We start from the raw sequence: 13710 nt of genomic DNA on the forward strand, positions 1-13710 counted from the left end.
TCTATTTTGTTATCTTCTATTCTGCTGTCTCCAGGTACTGCTATGTCCACTATCCAGATTTTTTTTTGTCTGTCTTATCAGCTGTGGCATGGGATATGTTTATTTGAATTCTAAATTCCAAGAGCACTTTGGCTTACTTCACTGTAGTCCTATCAGTTCTTGCTTTCAGGCAAATGGCATATTCCAACTGATGCTAATGCCATCTTTTGTAGTCAGTCTGATCTTCTTGCAGCCGCTAACCAAGGGCTCCGCTAACCAAGGGCTCTTCTGTTTCTTCAACTTCTTCAACTTTGCAGAGGCAGCATTTGCTGTTGTTGCTGTCTTCTCAATTGTGGCTTTGTATGTATTTATTTTTAACGCTTGGTCTTGTGCAGCCAGAGTTAGCCCCTCTGTCTCTTTCCTTCTGTTAGCTGTTGCCAGGTTTGTTGTTATCTGTTTTGTTGCTTACTTTTTCATGTGCTGGCAATATAATATTTTGTCTTCTCATGTCCATTTTCTATTGTAAGACAATATAAATATTTTACAGGTATTAGCCTTTATTTCCTTTAATATTTGGGTATCTTTGTGATAAGTTTATTTTGTAATACTTTCTTTAAACTATTGCCTAATTATTTACTTGACTATATCCAAACTCAAATTTCCCAGAAGTCAGGAGAGAGACCAATTATATGTATTTTGCTTTTAACATATGTCCACCAACAAGATCAATACTTTCTCTTTAATTAGAAATATCCATTAAGATGCAATGTTTGCTATTTATTCCAAAATTTATTGTTTTTAGGAAATAAGTCAAAGTGTGCCAGAATTGTCATTGTTCAGAGAATTCCTTGTCAGAGTTTAGAGAGCAGTAATTGCTTCTCGAGTGGATAAAATAGTCCTTATAGGACAGGTTACAAACTTGAACAGAATGAGAACTCCCTCAATGTGCTATATTTTAAGGCTCATGTGATTAATTCTCAGTAAGGCTCTTCCTGTCAGATTATTATAAAGGGATTACAAAATAATCACACTTAAATGTATTCTTCTATTCTGTGCATGGATGATTTTTTTTTTTTTTTTTGCCAGTTCCTAGACCCATTTTTCTGGAACAAACTATGCATGTTCTGGAAATTAAAGATCAAAAGGTTAATGTGGTCAGGACTTGAAAAAAATAGATGAAAATAAAAAAAGCCAGAGGCAAGATACACAGTCAAAACGTTCTGGTGCTTTAAAACAAGGCAGGAAAACTAGGGAATTTTGTGTAAGACTCAGTGAAATAAATTGGCTAAATTAAAAAGAATCTGATTTGAGTATAAAGGCTTTCTATGACCTTATGTACTGCTATTGGCTATGATGTTGATTGACACTGTCCTTGTTGTCAGAGAGTGCTGAGCCAAAATGTGTCTTACTGTATTTGGCTTCAGTTTTTGGTTTAGCAACTTGTGTAAATTACTGTAGATTTTTTTTTTTTTTTTTTTTTTGCAAATCATGGTTTATGCTCAGCCAATCTTATGAAAATGACATATGATTGAAGTAAAGCTTGTGTGAGAATAAATGAAATGCTTAGCAAATGTTTTGGCATTATGGATGGAGTAAGAAAAGGATACAGTACGTAGTAGCCCTTTTGGTGTTTTTATGCATTTATGGATAAAAGTATAAGATATATTTATGGTAGAGGAAGAGATAGAGGGATGTTAATAGGGGACTTGAATGAATATAAAGTTTTATGTGTAGTTGATGTGCTATTGACAGTGAAACTAAATTATTTGTAGCTGGTGTGAATATAATTAGTGTTAACAATGAATGAATGAATTAATGAATCGGTTAAGAAGAAAAGTAAGATGGAGAAAGTGGGGTTTGAATGGGGTCAGTGAGATCCTCAAAAAGATGGGTGAGAATGTTAAAGAATGAAAGATAATCTATGAAGCAAGTATAGGTAGAGCAGAAACAAGAATAGATTGCAAGGATAAAAAAAACAGTATAGTGAATGATACTGGTGTAAATTGCTATTAACAGTAATAGTTTCTTCTTTTGCCTTTATCTTCTTTTCATTTCTTTTGTTTACTATTCCTTACTAATTTTCTGTGTTCTCTATACCACTTTTCTTGAAAGGGAAAAATATTCTGGGCATCTATGTATTTTTGTTATCTATGAATAAACTGTAATTAAGCAAGCCACATCTTTGTTCAGGTGATGATATCAAAGGAATTACAGCTTAGGGAATCCATAACGTCTTATTTATTTGGTTTGCTTAGAGACCAGATCAGATTAGGGGTTCAGTATTTTTGCAAGTTTATAGCATTCTTAGCAGTGCCTAATATAATCTGGTGTTCTAATGTATTTAGGAACCACCCATCTTCGCATAGAGCAACTCATAAAGTGACATAGAACAATTGATTTAAACAGTTAAAGCAATGCTGGTATGGATAGAGTCAGGAAATCAAAGGATTGGGGAATACAGTGGGGGTATTTATTTCTCTCTCATACCCACTCTTAATGACAGAACTTAATTTTAGCTTGCTTGTCATTAATTATAAGAAGAAATAAATATGTATTCTTCTGGTAATTGGAAACATGCACACACATATATACATATATACACATGTGTGTATGTACAAAATTATTCTTCATTAGTTCAGCCATTCCTCCTCCTTGAAATCAAAACTTTGCCATCTGTCATCATCACATCTGTTTTAAAGCTTGGCCTTTCTGCATGGCTGGCTGCATGAATTGGCACAGCATTCTTGCAGATAAAGTAAGCAGCCATCTGTGAAAAGAAGGGGTGGGGAAAGATAGCTTCAGATATCTTTATGCCTTTTTACAAGAGAAAGATCCCTACACCAACACTCTGCAGCCCATCAAGCAAATCGGGCCTGGCATATGCATCTCATTTTGCCGTGATCTCTTCTAATTCCTGTTTATTTCTCATCTCTATTTTTAAAAGGTTTCCTCACATGTGTTCCAGATGCAGAAAGTACTTTCTAGAAAATGAGCATGTTTTGGACTGTTTGCATGAGGGAGATCACAACCCTTTGTAATAAGGAAATTTTTTTAGGAGTTCACAAATCATGTTTGGGCTTATCTTTTAGTATATTATTGTATTTGTTTCCTTCACTCTGATTTTGTTTGTTTTGTTCGGTTGTGACTCTGACCCCCAAGCCCATCTTATCGGAGGGAGAAGACTCCGAAAGTGAAGGAGAGGAGTTGGCAAGGCTTCCCTCTCCAGGACCCTCCTCTCTGGCAATGCCTCAGGTGTCTTCCAAAGGAGAAGAGATAGGCCAGGAGCCAGGCATCTTCGAGCAGCCGCAGTTACACAGCGACGGAGATAAGTCTTGGCTGGATCCCCGCCAGCGTCGGAAAGACAAGCTCACGAAGCAGAGAAGGAGGCATGCCAGAGATTAAACTGAGTCACTGGACCACACCCCACAGCGGATAAAAGGGGGTGTGGTGGCCATTCAGGCTTTGTGACGGACAAAACTGAATAGCTAGCAAGTCATACTGTGTTCCTGAAACTTCGTTATATGCCTTCCTTGGATTTATTATGGACTGGACTTGACAATTCTTTGGCTTTGTGAATTTATTTTGCTTTATCTGACGGAGGAGGAACACCTCCCTTTGTGAGTAAAGTTTTTCGCAAGCAGCTACTGGGTTGCTGCCAATTCTGTTATCAAAGGAAATTCCTGACTGCTGGTTTTATTAACTCCTGGCTGACTGTTTGTGTGTGTGTGTGAGACGGGGACAGAACATGTTCTTTTAAATACTGCTGGTTATTGACAGAAGAAATATGATTGATTGATTGGACATAGTAAGCAAATGCTATTTCTACCAATGTCAAAATTGAATGTTTTTCTCTTTAACAAATGGCAATCTGCCATTTACACATAATGAAAGGAAGGGTTTATAGCCCTTCAGAAGGAACAGTTTTTCTGAAAAATAAGTGCTGCCTCCACTCCTCTAAATAGCAATAGAATACACAATTGTCAAGACTCTGTGCTTGATTTAAAATGCTGGGAAACACACACACACAAACATACACATCCCTAAAAAAAAAAACTCACCTTCAGATGTCTTTTTTTCCTTTCAATGCAGCACCTCCTCTGTACTATAACTATAATTTTCTGTTATGAGTTTCTTATCTGCACTGGCTTCTATACAGAATAACAGAGTTGAAAGGGACCTTGAAGGTTTTCTAGTCCAATCCCCTGCTCAAGCAGGACACACAATATCATTTCAGACAAATGGCTGTCCAGTCTCTTTTTAAAAGCCTCGAATGATGAAGCACCCATAATTTCTGAAGGCAAGCTGTGCCACTGGTTTATTGTTCTCAGTGTAGGGAAATTTCTCCTTAGTTCTAGGTTGTTTCTCTCCTTGGTTAGTTTCCAACCATTGTCCATGGAGATTCTCAGTCATCCAGGGCATGGTTGTCCCAAAGGTGCTTTTTCAAGAGGCAACTGGACTTTCTGGTTTTTCTTTGACGTCTTTGAGACATTTTGCTTCTCATCCAAGAAGCTTCTTCAGCTATGACTGGATGGTGAGCTGTCTGCAAGGAGTATAAATCCTTCCATTCCCCACCATCCAATCAGAGTTGAAGAAGCTTCTTGGATGAGAAGTGAAACGTCTTCAAAGAAAAACAAAAAAGGTCAGTTGCCTCTTGAAAAAGCACCTTTGGGATTTCCAACCATTGCTTCTTGTCTTGCTTTCTGATGCTTTGGAAAATAGGTTGACTCCCTCTTCTTTGTGGCAGCCCCTCAAATATTGGAACACTGCTATCATGTCGCCCCTAGTCCTCCTTTTCACTAGACTAGACATACCCAATTCCTGCAACCATTCTTCATATATGTTAGCTTCTAGCCCTCTAATCATTCTTGTTGCTTTTCTCTACATTCTTTCCAATATCTTTTTTATATTGTATCTCAGACAGCAGGAATATCTTTTTGTACCTTGCTCCCCAACAACCAACCCATTATGTCTTATATAGCAAACTAGTTTTAAAAAAATTGTTGGCATCATAGAGGAATCTAGCCATTGTGTGCTTAAGCAATTCCTCAAAACTTGATTGTCCTAAATAAGCAGGACTTGATATTGGAGGGATTTTTAAAAAAATGTGTCTCTCCGTCTCTCTCTCTCCAATCACAAAAAGTTTCCAGAGTGCTAACAGTTAAAAACATTATCTGTTTCAGTGATCCCCAAACCCCGGGCCACAGCCTACTACCAGGTCACTATCTGCTCAGAACCGGGCTGCAGAAGTGGCAGGCAAGCGCATACATGAGCAGATGGATTTAAACAAGCAGCAGGTGCACGTGTCCATATGCACATAGAGCTGTACACGTGCCTGCCACTCATGCAAATGGAGTTGTGCGCGCGCACCCACCCGCTTCTTACACAGAACCATCCCCTCCCCCCCTGCCCCTTTCCCTGCCAGTCCACAAAGCTGAAAGTTGGAGACCACTAATCTATTTGAACCACACTAACAAAAGAAGGTATTAAAAATACCTTTCAATTCAAAGCATGAATAGAAACAAGTTTGTCTCTCTCTCTCTATATATATACAGTATTGCACACATGCACATATATACATAACCAAGAACTAATAAGATAGAGAATAATACAGCAGATGAAAGACTTAAAGAAATAAAAAGATTTCCACCTGGCACTGAAAAGTTACCAGAGATAATGTCAGAGAAGCCTCTCAGGGCACTCCAGCACTATCCAAATAGCTGTAGAATATAGATTTTCCCTGGTCTCAAGCAGAACAAAGGAGAATTTCAAAAGGAAACAGTTTTTCTATCTAACAAAGCAGGCCCAAAATAGCTTACATCAAAATCACATAGAATGAGCGTGAAATGCAATGAAAGTAAGGCTCAATAAAACAGTGGAGGAATGTTAAGCATGTGGCACAATACTATGCAGTAAATGTAATTGTGGAAGATGCAGAATGATGCTTTCCACTGAGCCAGTCTGCTTTGACTATTCTCTGCATTGTGGAAATTAGCTTATCTTGTCAAATTTGTATATTGCTATCATATAAGGACTCCTAATACCTAACAACTATCAACATCAGTACATAAATCATAAAATAAAGAGATGATAATAGTTGTCCAGATTACAACACAAAGCAGCAAGATAAAACTGTATTGAATCAGCTACACTTTTTGACATCTTTGTGTTGGAAGAAATATCCAAGTCCAGTTCCAAGCCAGGAATAAAATGGAGACTGTTTGGAAAGAAAGATTCTGTTTATTGGTGAACAGAACCAACACGCACACAGCGTGCAGTTCTGGGACAGCTGACAAAATGGAGTTGAGAATAGGATGGGTATTTATACCTTTTTGATTTCTATAGGGTCATGTAGGGATCATGGCTGGCTCTATAGGCAAAAGGGGAAATGCAAATCCTAGGTGTTTGTCTGAGCTAATTTTGTCTTGCCTAATTGCTTATCTGAAATTTGTGCCTGACCCAGTCTTTCTGAATGGATTACCAAATATGCATTTCTAAAAGCTGGCCTCCTCAATTTATGCTTGGGGCAGGGAGACTGGGGCTGGTTACTGCCTCCCTTAAGATTTTTCCCCATTTAGGGGAAATATTCTATCCTGCTTTTTTAATATCCCCCAAAATATTTCATTCTCTAGGAGGGTGGGCGAGTGCTGACTTTCTACAATAGAAAGAAAGAAGAAAGAAAGAAAGAAAGAAAGAAAGAAAGAAAGAAAGAAAGAAAGAAAGAAAGAAAGAAAATAAGTGAGTATGCCCAAGAGCAAAGATTGCACTTACAGACTTTTCTTTAGACTGAGAACATTTTTACACAGCTCAATGACTATTTTTTTACCCTTGATTTTCACTGCTATGTTTGAAAGTTTGGGGTTGGAACTCCAGTAAGTTGTGGGTAAATTAGAACAAGACATATGGACAAAATCTGTATAACGGTTGCACTGTGTGTGATCCTGGGCATATATCTGCAAACTATAAAGGGGTGGGGGTAGGGCCATATGTTTCCCTACTTCTTTCAGGGTGTGTGAACGGAGAGAGCTTGAGGTGGGGTGGGGGATACAATTCTGCCTAAACTACAGCCTTCTTTGACACAGACTTCGGGAGCATGCGTTTCCAGGCAATCAGTAACATCTTACTCATCCCTTTCTCCTATTGTTATCCTGCCAATCTAACTTCTGTTCCCTGGAAAGGAGGATGGACCAGCTGCTAATATAGGCCCCATGCTGGTTCAGTGAGGAAAAACACCTTCAATTAAAGCTGCTTTGCCTCATACGGTACTGAAGGATAACACCTCAGTAAAGAAAATGCAAGGGTTTTGGCTGGGTCAAAAGAGTATGCTTCAAAGAGAGATTATTTGACTGGGGGGTGGGAAATGGAAAAGAAACAAATGTGAAAGAATCCATAATCACAATCTTGGCTTCCAGGTATAGGGACTGACATCATAAAGGCATATGAGAGATATTTGTCAGATGAGCCAAGAGTTTCCTGAAAGATATTTATTTCTGAGTAAACAATGATAGAAAGATTGTGATCAAACGAAAAAACATTAAGTTAAATAGCGGTGTTATTGAACAGTACTATTTATTTGGGGAGGTTCTGATTAGATTTAATTCCCAGCTAATTACTAAAAAGCAATACTTCAACAGCAGTACCAAAGTAAGCTTGTTTGCTCTAGATTAGGGGTCCCCAACCTTTCGGATCTCAGGGACCACTAAATTCATAATTTTAAATCCCATGGACCACTAATATGATCTGCCTAATGACCGGCTGGGTGGGCTAGGTGGTCATGTGACTGGGTGGGCGTGGCCAACTCGATGGCCAACTTGATGTCACTCACATCGAGGGGTGCCTCGCCGGCCCCTACTCACCCCACCCCTGCCAGCCACTCCTCGCCTCCCCACCCAGGCTCCTTAGGGCCCCAACAGGAAGCAGTTGTTGGAGCTAAACAGCCACCAATGAGAAAGAGTTGGCAAAACAGCTGGCTCAGTTCAAACTGGATCTGACCAAGAAGGAGGCTCAGCAGAAGCACCTGACTCAGGACTATGAGCATAGGCTTTCCAAGCAGAGGGAAGACCTGCAGAAGTGCAAGGCCAGATATGGGCGCCTGGAGGCTCAGCGGGCTGAGATGGTCAGCCAGTTCCAGGCCATGATGCAGTCCCACTGAAACAAGGCCCTCCGGCTTCTTGCCACCAGTGGCACTTCCCTCCAGCCTTCGCCCAAAGCCCCACACCAGGAGGCTGAAGCAGACCCCAAGTCAGAATTTCTGCCCTTCTCCAACCCACACAAAAAGACCCTGAAAGGGGAGACTCTCTACAGCAACACAAACGTTCATTGCACAGGGGTCATTGTTTGAGGATCCCTGATTTAGTACAATATTAAAAAATGCAAATAATTTTTCTGCGGACCACCAAAATTTTCTTGCGGGCCACCAGTGGGCCATGGACCACCAGTTGGTGACCGCTGCTCTAGATTATATCAGTCTGTAGGTGAGGAAGTACCTACATGATTTAATATTCTTCTCTCTCTCTCTCTCTCTCTCTCTCTCTCCCTTCCTCCCTCTCTTTTTCTGTCTGGAAATCAGGAGGAAAACACCTAATTTCCATCTTCATTTTCCTTACTCTCAAGAATAATATACTGGTAAACATCCCATTATTTGGTCTGCAGTGGCACAGACCAACTAATTGGTGGCATGAGCAGTTAGAACAAAAGACAAATATGGGGGATTATGAAAGCAGCTGATAACGAATGCAGGCAGTTCAGCTTTCCTCCTCTGGATTGTATGTGTGATTAGCTTGTTACTTCATAATTCTGCCATTTAAGTGGTCAGTTGGGGATCAGTCACAAAAACCCAAAATGACCACTGTCCAGAAAAGCATAAGCTTCACATGCTTCAAGGCTTGCTTTCAATGAATGTACATTCATTGCTTATACATCTGTATGCTTATACAGATCAAAATATTTGGGATTGGAAGCTGCTCAAGTTTACCTGAACACTCATTCAAAATTAATTTTGAAATGGCGTCACATTTCACAGGTTTCATAATTTGTAGAAGGATTTAAAAAGGTTGATTTCTTATTTAGCAGTTTCTTCTTATGCCTCCATATTCTTCATTGCCACTAAATACAATGGATATACTTCCCTGCAGGAAAGATGAAGATGATGGACTGAGAGCTTTATCCCCATCCTTACCCCCATCTCTCATCTGATGCTATTTCCAACTCCAGGAGGTATGTGACCGTTTACTATTTCACTACCTTATTGTGTAACACATAGTTGTCATGGAGACTGTAGGATCGAGGCAACTGTTGCTCCCTGATCCCAACTCAAATGAGTTTTGTTTAAACCCATGAAACTCTTTTTGAGTAGAGCTTAAATGGCCAGGAGAGAAACTGAAGAGCAATAAATTTGGAATGGTTTATCATCGTTCCAAATTCATCTGCTCCAATTAGTAAGATGACAACCAGACACTAATTTGTTAACCCTCACTATTTGATTTCACTAGTCAACAAGTTCACTTGCACTTGTTGACTGTCGGAAAACTAAATTTTTCCTTGTTGCCAAAAACTTAATCCTTCCAACCCAATTCGTAAAGAGCAGTCTAGTTGAGCTATTTAGAAAACACCATTTGAAGGAACTGATTATAAGCCAAATCCAAATAGGCATACAAATAAACTTAGGTAGAGGTGGGGTGTTTCTATGGAAATAAATATTAATGCGTACACACTGTAACTTTTGGAATGAGACAGCAGTGTTGTCTCATTGCATAAACTTAAGTTATGCATTCAAACAGTTGTTTACATTATATGCTATTATATTCTAAATAGCGAATAATGTACACTAAAAGTGGTTTCGTGCCTATATTTGCCATCAACTGTATAGTTATCAGATATATAACGTACTAGCTTTTTTCCAGGAACATCTCATTCGCAGCAATTAAGAGCAGAAAGCAAAAGAACTGGGAGCTGAAGCCAGTTCTAGATTAAAGTATGTGTCAAACCATTGGCTTTATACCAATCTTTATTTTGAATCTCTTCCATGTGAAAATGTACTCCATGAAATTGAGATTCCAACTTTTGCTTCTCATCTGACAGCAATCTGTGCTACACCTATAAGTAAATGGGTTATGTCTAATGAGAATGTCCTTTATAATGTGCAATGTGAGGTTATCTCTAAGCATTATTCACCAAACATACATACGTACACCCCAAGGCATCTCTCTTTTTCTTTTTGGAAATATAGGGACAATACAAACTGTCTTAATGGATTCCAGCAGTCCTGTTTTGATGATCTAGTTCTTGTTTTTATTATATGACTTCTTTATATCTTGGATGTGTAGCAGATTTCCAAAGCTTCTGGTTAATGCAAGAAAGTAGCAATGTTAAGTGAAAAGATTGTGCTAAATCACTACTAGGCAATCTGGGGTCCTTGGATTATTGCAATATAGAGTATTGCTTAAAATGTGATACTTCAAATGCCTGGGCAACTTGTTCAGTAATTGATAATTCAAGACTATTTTGGAAAAGTTCTAATAACAATTTCCCCATAAGTCATCTCTGAAGGATAAAATCTATGCATGAATTCTAGAGTATTTACTTTGGCTGCACTATGTTAAGTTATTTCATGGACTTGTCAAAGTATTTTTGAAAATTGATCCCAATAGCTGTTAAGAGACATATTACAATTGTCTGACACACACACCCAATATCATAATGGTCTGACCATGACATCTGTTATGGGACATATTGCAATATGTAATATTTATTGATCTGGGCACTTTCTCTCCAGCCTTAAGGATATTTTTAAGATGTGGGTTATAGCTCTCAAATGCAATTATAAAATGAAAATGAAATTTTATCATTTTATTTGATATCTAGAAGCCATATCTTCAGAAAACTTACATTTAGCAGAAGAGCCTAGGTCCTTAATATTTCTCTAAGAAATATTAACAATAACAGACTCCTTTTGTTTCATTCCTAATGAAACAACTATGCAAATTCTTAAACAAATCTATATAGTTCCAATGAGCATCTTAAAAACCAATGTTTTCTGTCACTGGGAATTTATTTCTCCCAGAAATGAACATACAAGTACATCAGTCCTTTGCTTGTTGATTTGTTCATCTAGTACTGTACAATAATTCTACAGTCAAAAGAAAATGATCATGGCCAAATTGAATTTATCTTAGCAACAGTCTTTCATACTTGTGATTGATACTATGCTCTTGTTCACTGGATATATTGTTAGTATATGTACCACCTCCTTTTCAGTTTTGATATTTAGCATCACAGAAGCTTGAGCATGGAATTATAGGTAATTTTTTTCAGTCTCTACAAGGATCATACGATTGATCCTAATATTTTCTTGTTGAAAGGAATATCAAGCTAATTGAAATGTAATGAATATGCACAGCTGTGATTTAAGGTGAACTAAACTGAAGAAGATTTTTAGGTAGTTTTAGTGTAGTTTTTGTTAGGTCACATGACAAAATTATCTTCTTTGCTGCTGTTGCCAGTTCTAGCACCATATTGGCAAGGGTTATAATCTTGAGACTCAGCCATCTTGTGGAAAGATGTGGATTTTTGGCATCACTCCATGGCTTCTGATGTTGGCTAGGGTAGTTACAGAAGGAAGGAGATAGCTTCATTGTCTTGTTGCTAAGATCCATTCGTGAGTAGGGAGGAAAATTAGGAATTCGCAAGGTAAAGTCTCACACAATGTAAGAACAGTAAATGAGATACACAGTAAGGGAACTAATAGCAAATTTCTCTTTCTTTCTCTATTTCACCCTCATTGGTGGAAATAAATATGCTGTTTCTTGCTTTTGTTTTTTTATTACAGAAATTGGATTGTGGAATACACTGCCCCTAAAGTAAAGGTAAAGATAAAGGTTCCCCCGCACATGTGTGCTAATCGTTTCCAGCTCTAGGGGCGGTGCTCATCTCCATTTCTAAGCCGAAGAGCCAGTGGTGTCCGAAGATATCTCTGTGGTCATGTGACCGGCATGACTAAACGCCGAAGGCGCACGGAGCGCTGTTATCTACCCACCAAAGTGGTCCCTATTTTTCCACTTGCATTTTTTATGTGCTTTTGAACTGCTAGGTTGGCAGAAGCTGGGACAAGTAACGGGAGCTCACTCCGTTATGTGGCACTAGGGATTCGAACCACTAAACTGCCAACCTTCTGATCGACAAGCTCAGCGTCTCAGCCACTGAGCCACCACGTCCTACACTGCACCTATGGGTGGCTAAAGACTATCCTTTGCTTGGAGGGATTTATGGAGAAGCTAGACAGCTATGCATTAAGTGTGGTAGCGGTACTCTTATTGTTGACCTGCACTGAATAGGAAATTGGAATTCTGCTCAGTTGGAGGAGATTTTTTAAATTAGGGCTTACATCACGGTGACAAGGCAGCAACAGTACAGTATTTCTTTGCTTTTATTGTGTCTGCCAGTAACCACTTGGCACTCCTGTTTAAGGTGACCCAGTCATAACTGGGAGGGAGGGATTACAGAACTTCCTGCTAGCCACTGGATGGAATATTCTTGCTATTTGGTAGATAAAGTTGCTTAGATTCAGTCAGACCCTGACTGAACAGGTCGAGATTAGGTGCCCAAGGCACAGCCTTGTGAGGTAATTTGGAGCATAGTTTGACTATCTGACTCCTGAGGGACCGGACAAGATTCTCCAGTCTCTGGATTTGGCTACCTATTTGTAAAATACAGGTCCATCCAGGATGTTAAGATTACCAGGTCTGCAGTTGGTTCTGTCTGATGTTTCTTTTCTGTGGAAGGGAGTGAAGAAGAAAGCTGTAGTTTGCCCTCAGTCTACTCTAACCTGTCCTCAAGAAACTGTTGTTTGACCCAACAATCCTGGTTAATTTCCATTAAGTCTCCAACCTTCCATTTCAAGAGAAGATGATGGAGAGGGCAGTGAAGCTTCAGCTTCAGAGGACCCTGGAAGAAACAGATTATCCAAATCTATTTCAGTCAGGTTTCAGACAGGGTCTGGTATAGAGATAGCAATAGTTGTGCTTGTTGATAACTGTGATGGAGCCAGGATGGAGATAGGGTGTCTGTCCTGGTGCTCCTTAACAGAACAGAACAACAGAGTTGGAAGGGACCTTGGAGGTTTTCTAGTCCGACTCCCTGCTCAGGCAGGAACCCCTATACCCATATGATGGCGAACCTATGGCATGCGTGCCAGAGGTGGCACACAGAGCCCTCTCTGTGGGCATGCAGGCCGTCGCCAGCTGCTCTTCTGGTTTCTGGCACGCCAGCCAGCTGTTCTTCACGGGCGCCACAGCACCAGAAATCGGCCTGAAAACGGCCCGAAAAACAGCCAAAAAACAGGGTGTTTTTTGAGCGTTTCCTGGGCTGGTTTTCAGGCTGTTTTCAGGCTCTTTTTTGGCCCATTTTTGCCTATTTTTGGGGCAAAAATGGCCCGAAAAACAGCCCAGAAAATGGCTAAAAAAACGGCCAGAAATGGCCCAAAAAACAGCCAGAAAACAGCCAAAAAATGGCCAAAACCAGGCCATTTTTCGAGCTGCTTTCTGGGCTCTTTTTAGGCCAGTTTTCAGGCTGTTTTCAGACCATTTTGGGGCTATTTTTGCCTGTTTTCAGGCCAAAAACAGCCAAAAAAGTGCCCAAAAACTGTCCAAAACTGGCTAAAACACAGGCATGCATGTGCCAGCCAGCTGGTCTTTGGGTTTCTGGTGCTGTGGCATGCACAACGACCAGCCGGCTAGT

The sequence above is a fragment of the Pituophis catenifer genome, unplaced genomic scaffold, assembly GCF_029215685.1.
Source record: "Pituophis catenifer annectens isolate HBS135680 unplaced genomic scaffold, rPitCat1.0.hap2 SCAF_2, whole genome shotgun sequence".
In the NCBI taxonomy this organism is placed as follows: domain Eukaryota; kingdom Metazoa; phylum Chordata; class Lepidosauria; order Squamata; family Colubridae; genus Pituophis; species Pituophis catenifer.